General features: G+C 40.6%; 1 long non-coding RNA gene across 1 annotated transcript in view; it reads left to right on the top strand.

The window, feature by feature from the left end:
- The window catches only part of LOC144797633 (uncharacterized), a 432,819-nt gene extending 430,850 nt beyond the window's left edge, over nt 1–1,969 (top strand). Inside the window, exon 3 of the long non-coding RNA XR_013603431.1 lies at nt 1,880–1,969. This is a non-coding gene — a long non-coding RNA (uncharacterized LOC144797633). The remainder of the gene's footprint in view (nt 1–1,879) is intronic.
- The last annotated feature ends 11,299 nt before the right edge of the window (nt 1,970–13,268 follow it).

Here is a 13,268-nt window from a genome sequence, read left to right as displayed (position 1 = left end):
CCAGATCCAAAAACCACCTACGAATATGAACCAACCATGGGAAGGTAACAAAAGTGTTGAGAGCGATCAGTTCGCTCAACGCTTGTCTATATATTTGCAATTCCTCCGTGGTCCATATTCTAATCCGGTGTGAAAGAGACATCCCAATTGCCCTGTGTTCACTCCGCCTAATACCCTGCTTGACATGATGATAGTACGTTGTTATCTAAGATCCACTCATTTAGCCTATCTAGGATTTGTTTTGCATTGACCTTTTGTAGTATATCTAACAAACTAATAGGTCTATAATTAGAGGGGTCATCCCTAGAACGTTTCTTCTGGATCGGGACGATTTCCGCTCCTTTCCATGAATCTGGGATGGGCTGGCCTCTAGCTATTGAATTGCATAGGAGGAGGATGTATGGATCCCACACCTCTGGCTCATGTTTGAACAGATCACCAGGGATCTTATCAGGGCCTGGTGCTTTAGAGGGTTTAATGGCAGTTATTGCCTTTATAATGTCTTATATACTAAATTTAAGTGGTATATTTTCATTTGAAGACAAAAGGGTTTCAATTATATCTGGAGAAACTCCAGTCGTTGGAGCCGGAGGGGCATATAGATGGGCGAAATGGTCATACCAAGACCTAGGGTCCAGGTTGTAATCTTGTGCCGGGATATTTGCCTTGGTACCATTTGCAACAATCTTCCAGAACAAGAATTGATCACCCAGCTTAGAGGCTATTATCGGTTCTTCCCAGCTTTCATCTTCCCACCTTCTACGGGCAACTTTCTGGACTTTATTATACACATTCCTTATTTGCCTGATCAGAGTGATGTTCTTAGTTTCCAGGGCCTTAACCGAATTTTTCTTGGCAAGAACACATTCCTTGTCAAACCATGGGCTAGACTGCCCAATCTTACTATAAGATTTGGTGTTCCCGGCCACTGGCTTAGTTAGATAAAGTTTTATACTCTCCGTCAGCATCTGATGGATCTGGGTTAAGGTTAGGCCTCTTAGTGTAGTGAAAATAAAAACATTAAAAACACAAGAACTGATTCTTATTTTTGCACTGGTTACAGATTAGGAGGAGGAGGGAATGACGATGGGAAGGAGGGGACAGGAGACTACTAGCAAAGGGGAGGTACACATGTAAACCGAAAAAAAAAGGAAAAGATGAACAAACCAACGTGGTTGAATTACTCCCTAAGATGTATCGCTAACTCCTCATCTTGATTCAGCCTTCTGGGTCCTTGGTCTGGAAGTCCACTATGTATTTAGATTCCTTTTGCCTCAATTTTAGAACTCTGTTACCCCTCCTGGGATTCCGCTCAATCTGCTCTAGAATAAAGAATCTCACATTCGAAGAGTCGGAAAAATTTTAGTCCATTTAATAACAGTGTTTTTATTTAAAAAATGTAAGGCTTCAACACATATCTTGAGGAATGGAATGCAAGGGATATAGGGGCATTGGGTGGGGAAATGCATTAATACTCAGGTATTCATTTGAATACCCGAGTATTCATGCTTAAATATTATTAGACTGCACATTTAATAACATTATTAGTTTAGTGTGGGTAGATTTAACTTATAAACTATGTTACATATTTTATAAAAATAAAAGAACATTAAACCTACATTTTACAAATAAGAAAACATTTTAAATAATTTTATTTTTAAAGATAAATAACCACACCCGTTTAAAAAATATATTTACTAAAAGAATTAAGAATCTGAACAAAACACAATATATAGTTCAAGACATAACTTGTTTTATAGAAATATAAAATATTATTTGCATAAAATATTTTTTTTAACATTATATTGTAATGCATTTTTCCACACTTTCTTATTGACTTCAATGGGTAAAATTATCCTTTTTTTATTTTTGCTTTCAGGCTTGACGTACACAGTTTTGTGTCTGTTTCTATAGTCGTTGGAAGGGCAACGGTCAAGATCAGAAGCAGGGATGAGCTGCGGTCAGGTAAGAAAAGTTTAATTTACTTTTTTAAACATGGTGGCTAAATATACTGTAGGGAAATATGGGGGGAAGTAAATAAACAGTGTACATAGAAACAAAATATTTGTTACTGTTTTAATCACTATCACAGCCACATACAGGTTGTTTTCATATGTGCACTTGGGTACAGTTACTTATTTTTCAATGTAGGTTTAAAAAGGCAGGAAAAAAATGTAATATAACTTTTTTAAGAGGACAGTAATCAAGTCTATTTTACAACAAAGCCGACAGTAGTCAAGTTTATTTTTCAACAAAGCCCACACTGCGTCCTCCAGGACGCTTGAATGGGATGCCTTCAAGGTGATCATTAGGGCGGCATGTATTAGGCAGAAAGCAGGGGTCAGCCACACATTAGATCGCCAACTACAGAAGGCAGGCTAGTGGCCCTAACCAAAGACATGGATGCTGGGAAGGCGTCACCAGCTCAAGTTGCAGCGGCACAGAAGTCATATTCATAAGCGTTAGTAGATCTACGTAGATATAATATTAAGGTGTATGCAGCAAAAGAACGTCGAGAGGTGGACCGGGCAGGAGCACTATTGGCCTGGTTAGTTCGCCAGGACATGGACATCCGCCCCATTACAGCATTACGTAGCCCAACAGGGGTGATGGCTGACTCGCAAGTCCTGCAACCCTTCTACGACTATTATGCTATTATGCTAAGGTGTATGAGACTATTATAATAAGGTGTATGAGCGTCACGGACAGGATTGCCAGGAGCGGGTAGACAATTTCCTCGCCCCCTCCCCCCCCCGGCCATCCCTAAAATACAGGCAGCGGAACAGTCTTCCCTAGACACGGTGATCACATCTGCAGATGTGAAGCACGCGATCCAAGCTATGAAACATAACAAGGCCCCAGGCCTGCCCTTAGAATATTATAGCACATTCTCCAGACTACTAATGCCTTGGTTGGAGAAAATGTATAGGGCGGCACTGAAAAGGGGAGTACTCCCCTGCTTCTTATGAGAACCCCTCTTGATATCATTCCTAAAGTCCGAAAGAGACCCGACACTACCGACCTCATATCAGCCAATTACACTGCTGTCGGCAGACTGTAAGATCCTGGGTAAGATTCTTGTGGATTGATTCGCCCAGGTCCTCCCAACACTAATACACCCAGACCAATGTGGATTTGTGTCGGGCAGGAACACCTCCCAAAATATGCAGACTGTTCCCATGTTGAGGATCACATACAGGGCCACTTCCCTCACGCTGTGTTCCTGGTCCTGGTCCTGGAGAAGGCCTTTCATACCCTGACATGGCCATATCTTTTCTCACTCCTCCAATGGATGAGAGTGGGCCCCAGACTATTAGCATTCACAAAGCTACTGTACACAAACCTCACATCCTGAATACACCTGGGCTGTTACATCTCAGCATCTTTCCAAGTGAAACACAGCACTGGTGTGCCCACTCTCCCCCCTTCTCTTCACCTTGGCAATGGAGCCCATGGCAATTTGCCTACACCGGGGGGCATGAGGAATCCATTGACGGGCACCACCGACAGTGTGTCCCTATATGTATATAGCCTGCTGCTATATGTACAGGAAATAACGATGAACCTGGACCCCCTATCAGAGACAGTTACAGACTTTGCGGCCGTAAACTGGATGAAATCCACCATTTACCCCTTGAACCCAAATCTTCCCCCACAAGAGGTACGGATAGGAGACATCAAACTTGCCTGGGGCGCCCAGGCCTCTCGCTACCTAGCATCCAACTCTATCTCAAACCAGCTGACCTATATGAAGGCAACCACCGTAAGACATTGATGGGCATCGGTAGGGTTCTGGAAGACCCTACCTTTGGCCCCAGTTGGTAGAATAGCCATAGCAAAGATAATACTACTCAGCTCAAACCATGCAGACCTGGACAGACTACTCGCTCCTCGAGATAGAGTCCCTGTTTGCGGATGGCCAACTTCTCATGTTTGGTCATTTGGCAAAGGAGAGTGGCCTCCCAAGAGGACAGTTTCTCCTTCACAGACTTTTGGACTTATCTGAGAGAGAACCAATGACACACCTTGTATTTCACATAACACTACACATGGGGCCCGGGCGTCACTTAATAACCTGGCTATACAATGTCATTTGTGAATTTACAGCCACATCACTTAATCCACTGAAACACAAGTGGGAGGAGGAGTTAGAGCGGCCACTACACGATAAAGAATAGGAACACGCCCTGGAGTACCCGAAGAATGTCTCTCATAACTCGCGGTTCAAAAACATACATTTTTCATCCTACACTGTGCATACCTACCACCAGCACGTCTTCAGAGATTTTATCCTGAAACACAGTTTTTACACTTGCACTGCAGTACTCCCAACACAACATTTCAACACATGTTCTGGAATTACCTCCCTCTGACACCATACAGGAACACAGTCCATGACACGGTTCGGGATGTCACGGAGCTCATGACCATAAACACACGGGAGGTCTGCACACTGGTGGTGTTCCGATGCAGGAAACAACTCAAAACCCAAACACGATTTGCATCGCTGGCTATCCTACTAGCAAAACGAGGGATTGCCATGCACTGGTGGGCCCCAACAAGGCCCCCAATAGCAGCCTCGATAGGAGCGGTCAACAAATAAGTCGCAGCAAAGGAGGATGCAATCAGGCAGAAAGAGATATGGGGAGTGCGCCAGCGTCACATTTCCACAGAATGGGCTGAACTCCTCCAATGCTTCAGACAAAACATGTCTGACCCACCACCATAACCAGAACCACCAATGCTTATGGGAAAGCCCAACATGGCCCCTCCCACTGAGGACCCCATGGAGTCCCCAACACTGAGAGCCCCCCACGCACAACGAGCATGCAAGCTCACCTGACAGCCCCCACAAGGGCATAGCCACCATGTACCTAAACTGGCCCCATAAGCCCCATGCCAAAGTCACCAGGGACAGCCACTTGTCCCTCCGCCCACACGCACCCCCTCCTTCCCAACCACTTCTACCCAGTTCATCCCAAAGTTAGTTACCAGTTGATTCCACCGGTAGTTGCACAAACTGGACATAATATAGGAAGGACAATATCAAGGGGAGAGAAAACTTTCACAGATATAGCTATACCAACAGCCAGATCCGACTAGCAGCTTACATCCACGCTAGCATGTAAACATTTCTTGGAATTAAGAATGTAATTTCTGTTGAATGATAGCATGTGATGAAAATGTATTGTAAAAGAAAAAAAGAAAGGAAAATCCCAATAAAATGGTTAACAAAAAGAACTTTTTAAAACGTGTTTTGAAAAAAAAGCAACATTTTTATTTTTTGCGTCGCGTTTTTATCAAGGGTATCCATCTGAAAAAGTCAAATAAGATGGGCTATGAGGAGAAGACTCAAGTTCCTGGGTGGTTAGGAGCAGATTTTCTGGGTTGAAGATTCTTTTGTAATATTGAATTTTTTTTACACCACCATCACATTTTATTTTTAGCTGTGGATCGTTTTCACCTTTTTTTTGGATTTTGGAGGATTATTGTTGCTCAATGGTATGGTGGAGTTGTTCTATGCAAAGAAAATGTATGTTGGATTTTTGCCAATTTAGATTGTTTTGGTTGAATCAATGGATTGCTGAAGAGTCTTGGTGGGCGGTTCTATGAAAAATCACCAAGACTCAAAGAAAGAAGACAACAACAGATCGGATTTGGAAGTGCTATTTAATTTAGATTTTTTTTAAATTGGAAAATGGCAACTGAATTTGAAAAAGGGTTGCAAAACAGGCAAGTAATTTTATGGGATACAATTTAATGTTTGTAATATAGTATTTAAGCAATATTTTCTAGGTAGTCTGAAGCCCCTATCAATGGAAATTGATGCATTTTAGCCAATAGTCTGTTTTACATGTCCTTGCTTTATAAAGATACACAAGGATTCATACTACCAGAGAATGATTGCGCAGTTCTCATTTCTTGGAAACTTTGTTTCTTCTTCAAAATTTCCATGAAATGATACTGGTTTGGGTGAGATTTTCCAATTGATTTGTTGAAGGAATTATGTCATCCTTCTCTGGCATTATTTGTTTTGTGCCTCCCTCTAAGCACGCTGAGTACCAGCTGCACCAGTCAATTCAAAACCTTAGCTTCCACCTGTGATCCAACCTGCTTCGATGGCCCATCCAAGTATCTTTTAAATTATTTAGGAGTGGGGCCAATTTTTCTTCGTTTTAGGTAAAGTAATCTGATTGTAAAATTGATGTGTAGAAGTCATCCACACACTCTAAAGGTACAAAGCTGTTAGTTTTCTCAATTTATATTGCAGTTTACTGTTAAACATGTAATCCTCAGTTAAGAAGTCTTCACTAGAGGGGTGTACAAAACTCATATAATTTGCTGTAGCATAATTACATGAAACTATAGTGAAATTATGTGAAAGTATGCGTAATTACTTAAAATGAATCTCACACTCAAATATTTACAGGAGCTAACAGTTTTGGGTAAAAATTCAACTTGAAAATTGATTTTGAGTTGATATCCAGTCGCTCACAATTTAAGCACTGCCTCTCGCTTTTGGATGTGTAGTTTTGTGCTAAAAAATGACCTGAATGTTACATCATGCGTTAAAACGTCTCCATGAAATGAGACAATATGGCATAATCTCGGTAATATTGCCTACATTTTGTTACGCAAAATTACCAAAATTACACGAATTCCAGCAAAGTAATTGAAATTTCATCAAGACCTAGTCTTCGCATGCCAATAGCAAGGGATATTGCTAAATACCTTTCCTGAGGAGAGTCGAATGGAACTAAAAATCATTCCATAATGTCTTCTCACTCTAACAGAGAGGGTTTATTCACAATGAATACATACGCATTCAAGCTGCACTGCTTTGAAACTTAAAGTTAGTTACAAATCTCACTTAACAATCCACATATTCAATCCAAACTGGTTTTATAGAAAACTCACTGTCTTGGGGCCACTTATAAACCAGTTAGGTGGAATATGCTCTCTTTTGCACTAAGGCCAAATCTTATACGAAGGCACACTCACTTACATTTTTATACACGATGCACAGACTATACATAGCAAAGAGGGTTATCCTCATACATTTTTAATCAACCTGGGACCACATTATCTGCTCTGAACTAATGACTGAGCAGCTTTCCAATGAATCCTGGGAACTGTTGTTATGAATTTGTATGAACAAGTTGGTGCAAATTTAAATGTACCTTTGATGCAAAAACTTATCATGCATGGTTTGGTTAGTACAAGTGGATGGGGTAGTTGTAGTAATGAGGTCCAGTAGCCGAGAAGTATGTTAGGTTGATTTTGTTAAGCTTTACAAGTTGTAAAATTCATGGGAAGCAGCCACACCAGTAGCAGGCTGCCTGCTGCTCAGCCCACATTCCAACTGTCACGCCTCACTTCACAGGCACCCAAACATTCCAATCATGTCAACACACCAACATTCCACACAGCACATTCACACTGGCTGAGCAGCTAGGGATAAAGTACCAGGGTAAATACATAAACAGAATACTACATATCCTCCCCTCCTATATAACACAAAAAACAAAACTGCAAACCTGAATAGGTTTTAACATTAGGCACCATAAAAAGAGAAATCTGCTGAAGTATACAGATGCAGATAACAATACAACGAAAACCACAGTAAGCATTAAAGAAAATATAGATAAGAAACACAGGAAAAATATACAAGCGAAAATAAAGTAGATGCAATGGACAGAAGAACAAGAAAAGGAGACGATAAAGCATAGAAACCGAAATATACAAGCACTGAAAGATGCGTAGACAAATATGCCATAAAATATATCACACATCCTCCCCTTCTAAAAATGTAGCATATAATTTGGCAGAAGAAACAACATAATCCCACCTATGATTACCACAAACCACACCGACTGGTCAGACAGGCATGAAAGGAAGCAAGACACAGCATTAAATGAACTAGCCATAGGCACGACTCACACAGATGAAATAACATAGAAGAAATGGGTGTAGGACACCCGAACCAACATCCCCAAAAGCAAGAGTTAGTAGAGTAACCTGACCCATCAGGTGCACTCACACCCAACCAATATCGTTTGTGTAAGGAATATTTGGAAAAACTGAAAATTGGTGACGACAACACATACAGCAGCTCCTAACCTAATGGCAGCAAACAAAATGAGCAGCACAGAGTGACTTATACCCCGTCAAACAAAACGTGCAGCACAGGGTGACTTACACAGTGTAAACAACATGCAGCACATGGGGACTTACACACAGTTTAACAAATAAATGGAAACATGTAGCAAAGGGTGAATTATGCACTATAAAACAAACGTGCAGCACAAGGTGACTTACACACTGTTTAACAAACGTGTAGCACAGGGTGACTTACACACTGTAACAAAACATGTAGCACAGGTTGGCTTACGCACTATACAATAATCTCTTAAGTAATGGTATGTACAATGATCTGGATAAATGGGACTAGTATCCATAGAACACCCACACTGTTAGGGCCAAAGGCGTTAATGTAGAAATAGTACTATCCCCATTTACATCCCTAATGTAAGTGTAGACAAACCAACTTTGAAAAATGGGCAAAACCCACCCATTGTGTAATCCCATGTGACAGGGATGGTAAACTAATATGCTGGAGAGAAGCATAAAATGTGCTAAAATAAATGCCTATCTTGAACCTTTACCAAACCAGCAGGAACGCTACACAGAACACATATACTAGCAACCATGCCAGAATAGGCAAATCCAAACAAAACAAGATGATAGCATACTGTAAGCCACCAAAGTAGTAGTACTAGACTTGCAATACTGGCATGATACAGAATATACCTGTGTAACAAATGGAACATCAAAGAAAACAAATATGTCAACAAATCGTATGCACACACAATAGAATATTAATAGTAGTAAACAATGTTCTTGAGGTGCAAAAATGAAGAAAACGTAGTCCTTAGCTGATGTGTTTCTTTTTTAATGCATTGTTCCTGTGCAAAGCCAGCCAACACATGTTTCATCAGTGGGTGAACACACCTTTGTCTTCATTAGGGCTTCTGCGGTTTGTGGTAGGCGCTTGAACCTCTAAACCGGTGATAATTCCAAACCGGTTGGACATGTGACATGTGACAGTCGTTATTTCTATAAATTCCTAGTGGTTCCAATTCTCAGATCCAATTCTCAGATCCTGAATATGTCTGGTCCGTGTTTTTAAAACACTGATTGAAGCCATGTATGGCATATTCAAATCTGAGTTCCGACAATATGTAACGGACGGCCATATAAGCCGACTGGTTTGTCCAAAATACGGACAGTGGCTAGTACTCTTCGCGTCCCGTATAATCTCGGGATCTCTGTCAACCAGATAGGCACCGTGATCAAGCTCCAAATGAAGTCACCTGACTTTCGTAACCAGATGTCCAATGGCACTACAATGCCTATCCAAAATTTCAGTCCAATGGAACATAAAATCAGCGGTGCTGTTTCTTCTATGAAAAAATATACAAGAAGTAAGTGCCTGGACTCGAATTTGGAAAAGACTGCTCTTTATTTAAAAGCAGACTAGGGGCTTCGTTTTTTTAATTTCGGAAGCTCCTGTACTTTGTTCATACATTAGTTTCACATATTTCATTCAATTACCTAATGATATTTAAAGTCTGAGGTTTTGACACACCTAAACATAAAGCAACTAATAAACAAATACAATCATGAACTAATTACATGCGAATACATAACCCACAGCATTCAATATGTTCCAAACATTTTTAAGACATTTTATTCTTAGACAAAAAGATTGGTACACCAGAATATATTCACTTTTATAGTCCTGACTTTTTAGTTGTCTAATTTTGTAGGACTAGTCTCACTGGGCTTGTTTAGTTTGTAAATTCTACAGGTCCACGTTTGTAGCCCTTTAGTGAGTTAAGGTATCAAGATCCTTGAGCCAAGGTATAAGTATCCTTGGAACAGGCAGACAGCCAAGGTATAAATATCCTTGGAAAAGCCGTTTCCAAACCCTCTTTTTTTTAATTGATCGGGTTCTTCCTCAGGGCTGAGCTGGGTACCTACAGTGTAGAAAACAAAAAAGGAATTTTAACTTCTCCTACTCTCTCAATTACTTAAAGGCATTTGGACAGTATCCTGAAAAGGTTACCTTTATTTTCAGAACGAGTGTTCTCGATGATTCTCGTTTGTAAGGCGTCTTTCGCTCCATCGTTTAAAAAAATGCCTAGGCGAAAAGATAAAGAAAAGACATGCTGATGTCTTTCTGTTTACGTGTCGGAACATTCAACATTTCCAAACGTTTTGATACACAATTGTTTTTTGGGGTGCCTGAATAAACTTACTTTATGGGTTGTTCGATGGCTCCCAGACAGTAACCAGATGTCCAATGGCACTATGCTGCCTAGCCAAAATTTCAGTCCAATGGAACATAAAATCAGCGGTGCTGTTTCTTCTATGAAAGACATCCCAAAAGTGCTACAGAGATGCTAGTGACACTGTCTCTAAATACTGTCGAATAGTTGTCCCCTGGTTGCTGGAGGCAAGATGGCCGCTGTCAGGCCGTAGGGGGTGGTCGTACTTTTCCTCCTCTCCTGGGGATTTATGTTTGTTGACCCTTTTTTCTGCTTTTCCATGTTTTTTCTGATACGGCTAATCTGCCTGGTATAGCTGTGATACTGGAATATTGGAACATTGGGAAACGGAGATACTGCAACAAGTTTATTGAAATGCAGGGCACTAGCAATGGTGGCTACATATCTTAGCTGGCAAGACTGGTTTTTGAGGCGGCGGTTGCGGTCGAACAGGCTGAAACTAACGGAGCCTAAAACTACCCGGAGTGCAAGTTTCTTTATAGAAGTGACCGTAAGACATTGCTGTCTCGACTGTCGCGAATTGACTCGATTCATGGCCCCAAAAAATCAGAGGGCTTTGAAGGACCAGAGAGAGTTAACGGAAAAAGAAAATGAGAGTGAGAACGCGATATCCAGTGACCCCGGAGTCCCAGAGGATTACCTGAGATCAAAATACAGGGTGAAAGCTCAGGCTCGGAAGGATGTGGGGAGAGCGGCTGGTGAGGACAAAGGAGACAAAGGAAATAAAAGGATGGAGAGCGTTCAAAAGAAAGAAAAGGACAAGAAGACAAAAGCGATCCTGAGTAAGAAAAATGCCAAAGATCGATTAACAGATGTGGAAGCAGGAGTAGAAGTAGGAAGAGAATGCTACCAAAAAAATCTCCAACTTCATCGGGTCTTCGGAGTCTCCATTGGCTCCGTATTGAACATCGAGCAAAATTTAAAGCTCTATGCTTCATGCATAGAATCAAGGTTGGCAAGGCCCCTACCTATCTGAGCTCTCTTGTTCATCAATATGTCCCAATATACAAAGGATATTCCCTTGAAAAATATACAATAAAACAATTTGAAACTCCAAGCAAGTAGTTCAATACATAAAATCAACAACAATTATACAAAAAATGTTTGTATTACAATTTATTAGATTACACAATTTATTTAAAATACCAAGTGGACAATAGCACCACTTACACAAATAAAACCAGTTAAAAAAGTAAGACAAATGATAAAAATACATAGGGTTCAAGATTGACCTGCGAAATTGAAACAAATTACAGAGACAGACAACAGTGAGACATTCAATTGTGCAATACTGAGTGTATATTCAAACTCAATCTGACCCCCATATGTTATGCACAGTCTATTAATGTGTCAACACAGGTGTCCGAGTTGAAGAATTATACTTTGAAATGCGTCGACGCGTTTCGGTGGTACATATGATTTTAGGCCACCTTTATCAAGACACTACGTTCTGTCTGTCGAGTTTCTGGGGTCAGTTAGATCACCCTATGGGATGAATATACAATCAATTAGAATATATACAGGTAAAGTGTTCAAGTTAATGCAGTTATTCAGGATATTTCACATTTTATGACGGTTGCAGTGTAATGACATTTGCAGTTGATCATATATGTAATTCCTGATCATTCTCTTGATTGGATGACAAAACTAATGGTATCAATATATTAGAGGACAGTTATGTTACTAAGGGGTATATAAACATTTTTTCTACTACTCTGTGGAGAAGTGTGGCTCACTGGTTAGAGGAGGCAGACCTGGAAGCAGAGGTCAGCCCGGGACCAGGGTTCAATTCCCGGCTCGGCGGGGTCTTGAGTCCTAAAATGTCCATGGACTCGACAATTCTCGCTCCGGTGCCAACTCGATTCACGGGTTCACACTCTGCGACTCTGGGCAATAGCTTGCTTAATCTCCACAACGGCCCCTCGCGGCGGGATGCCTGGCTTTCACCTTCCGGATACCCTGCCGGGGTTATCTCACAGGGGAATACCAGGACGGGTTCCCTAAGCAAGCGCTTAGAAACCGCTTGGTGATTTACGCTATATAAATTCCTGTACATTTACATTTACATTTTACATTTACATTTACTCTATGTTCGATCATTTAGTAATAGTACGGATAACATTTAATTGGGAGATCCTCTATGGCTCCTACTCACTCTCTTAAACCTTTGGAGGAGATGGTACATTCAATAAAACCATTGTGCATTAGCATTGCATATTTAGCTTGAGCCATGTTTTATTTTGAACTAATTTCCTGGTTTCCCTAACAGACTGGTGGGACTGGCAATCTTCCTATCTTAGTCATCAGAACTTGGTATAGTTTTTTTGGGAATTCAAAGTTATGAACAACCCACTTTCCTTATTTGAAGATTTTCTCTATGATTGCCGGATATAAAACTCCATCACACTACCTATAATACATCATAAAGCCCGAATTGGCGGTACAAAAAAGGTTCCAACTTCGAATTGCATGTTAATTCGTTAACTTAGCAAATATGAAGAAAAAACAGAGTAAATTTTCTAAAGGAAAGCTAGTTTTAATCAATTTACCTTAAAACTATCCGTTGGATATAATCATGTGGGGGTCTATTACAGCGTAGTGATTTGCTTCATTTTTCATTTTCTCTCCTGAATTTGAACAGTCCTTAGTTTGTTGGGTGTCCTAGCAAATGTAATTATTAAAGGTAATTAGCGGTAGGACTCGACCTGTGGTTGTTTTTTACTAGGTTATAAAGCAATTTTTTCTCATACCTGAAACGATAGGCGTACTGTATCTTCAAACTCTATTTCCTTGTCTGATGACGGGTTTTGTCTTAAAAGCTTTTTGTGGGACCAGGGGCGCTTTCGTCATGTCCTCCCGGTAGAAACAATCATTTCACTAAGGGCCAGAGTAAAATAAATAGGGGTTTTTTAGTGG

The sequence above is a fragment of the Lissotriton helveticus genome, chromosome 12 (genome assembly GCF_964261635.1).
Source record: "Lissotriton helveticus chromosome 12, aLisHel1.1, whole genome shotgun sequence".
Lineage (NCBI taxonomy): Eukaryota > Metazoa > Chordata > Amphibia > Caudata > Salamandridae > Lissotriton > Lissotriton helveticus.
Note: the sequence above shows the minus strand (reverse complement) of the source record. Positions and strands in the feature narration are given on the sequence as shown.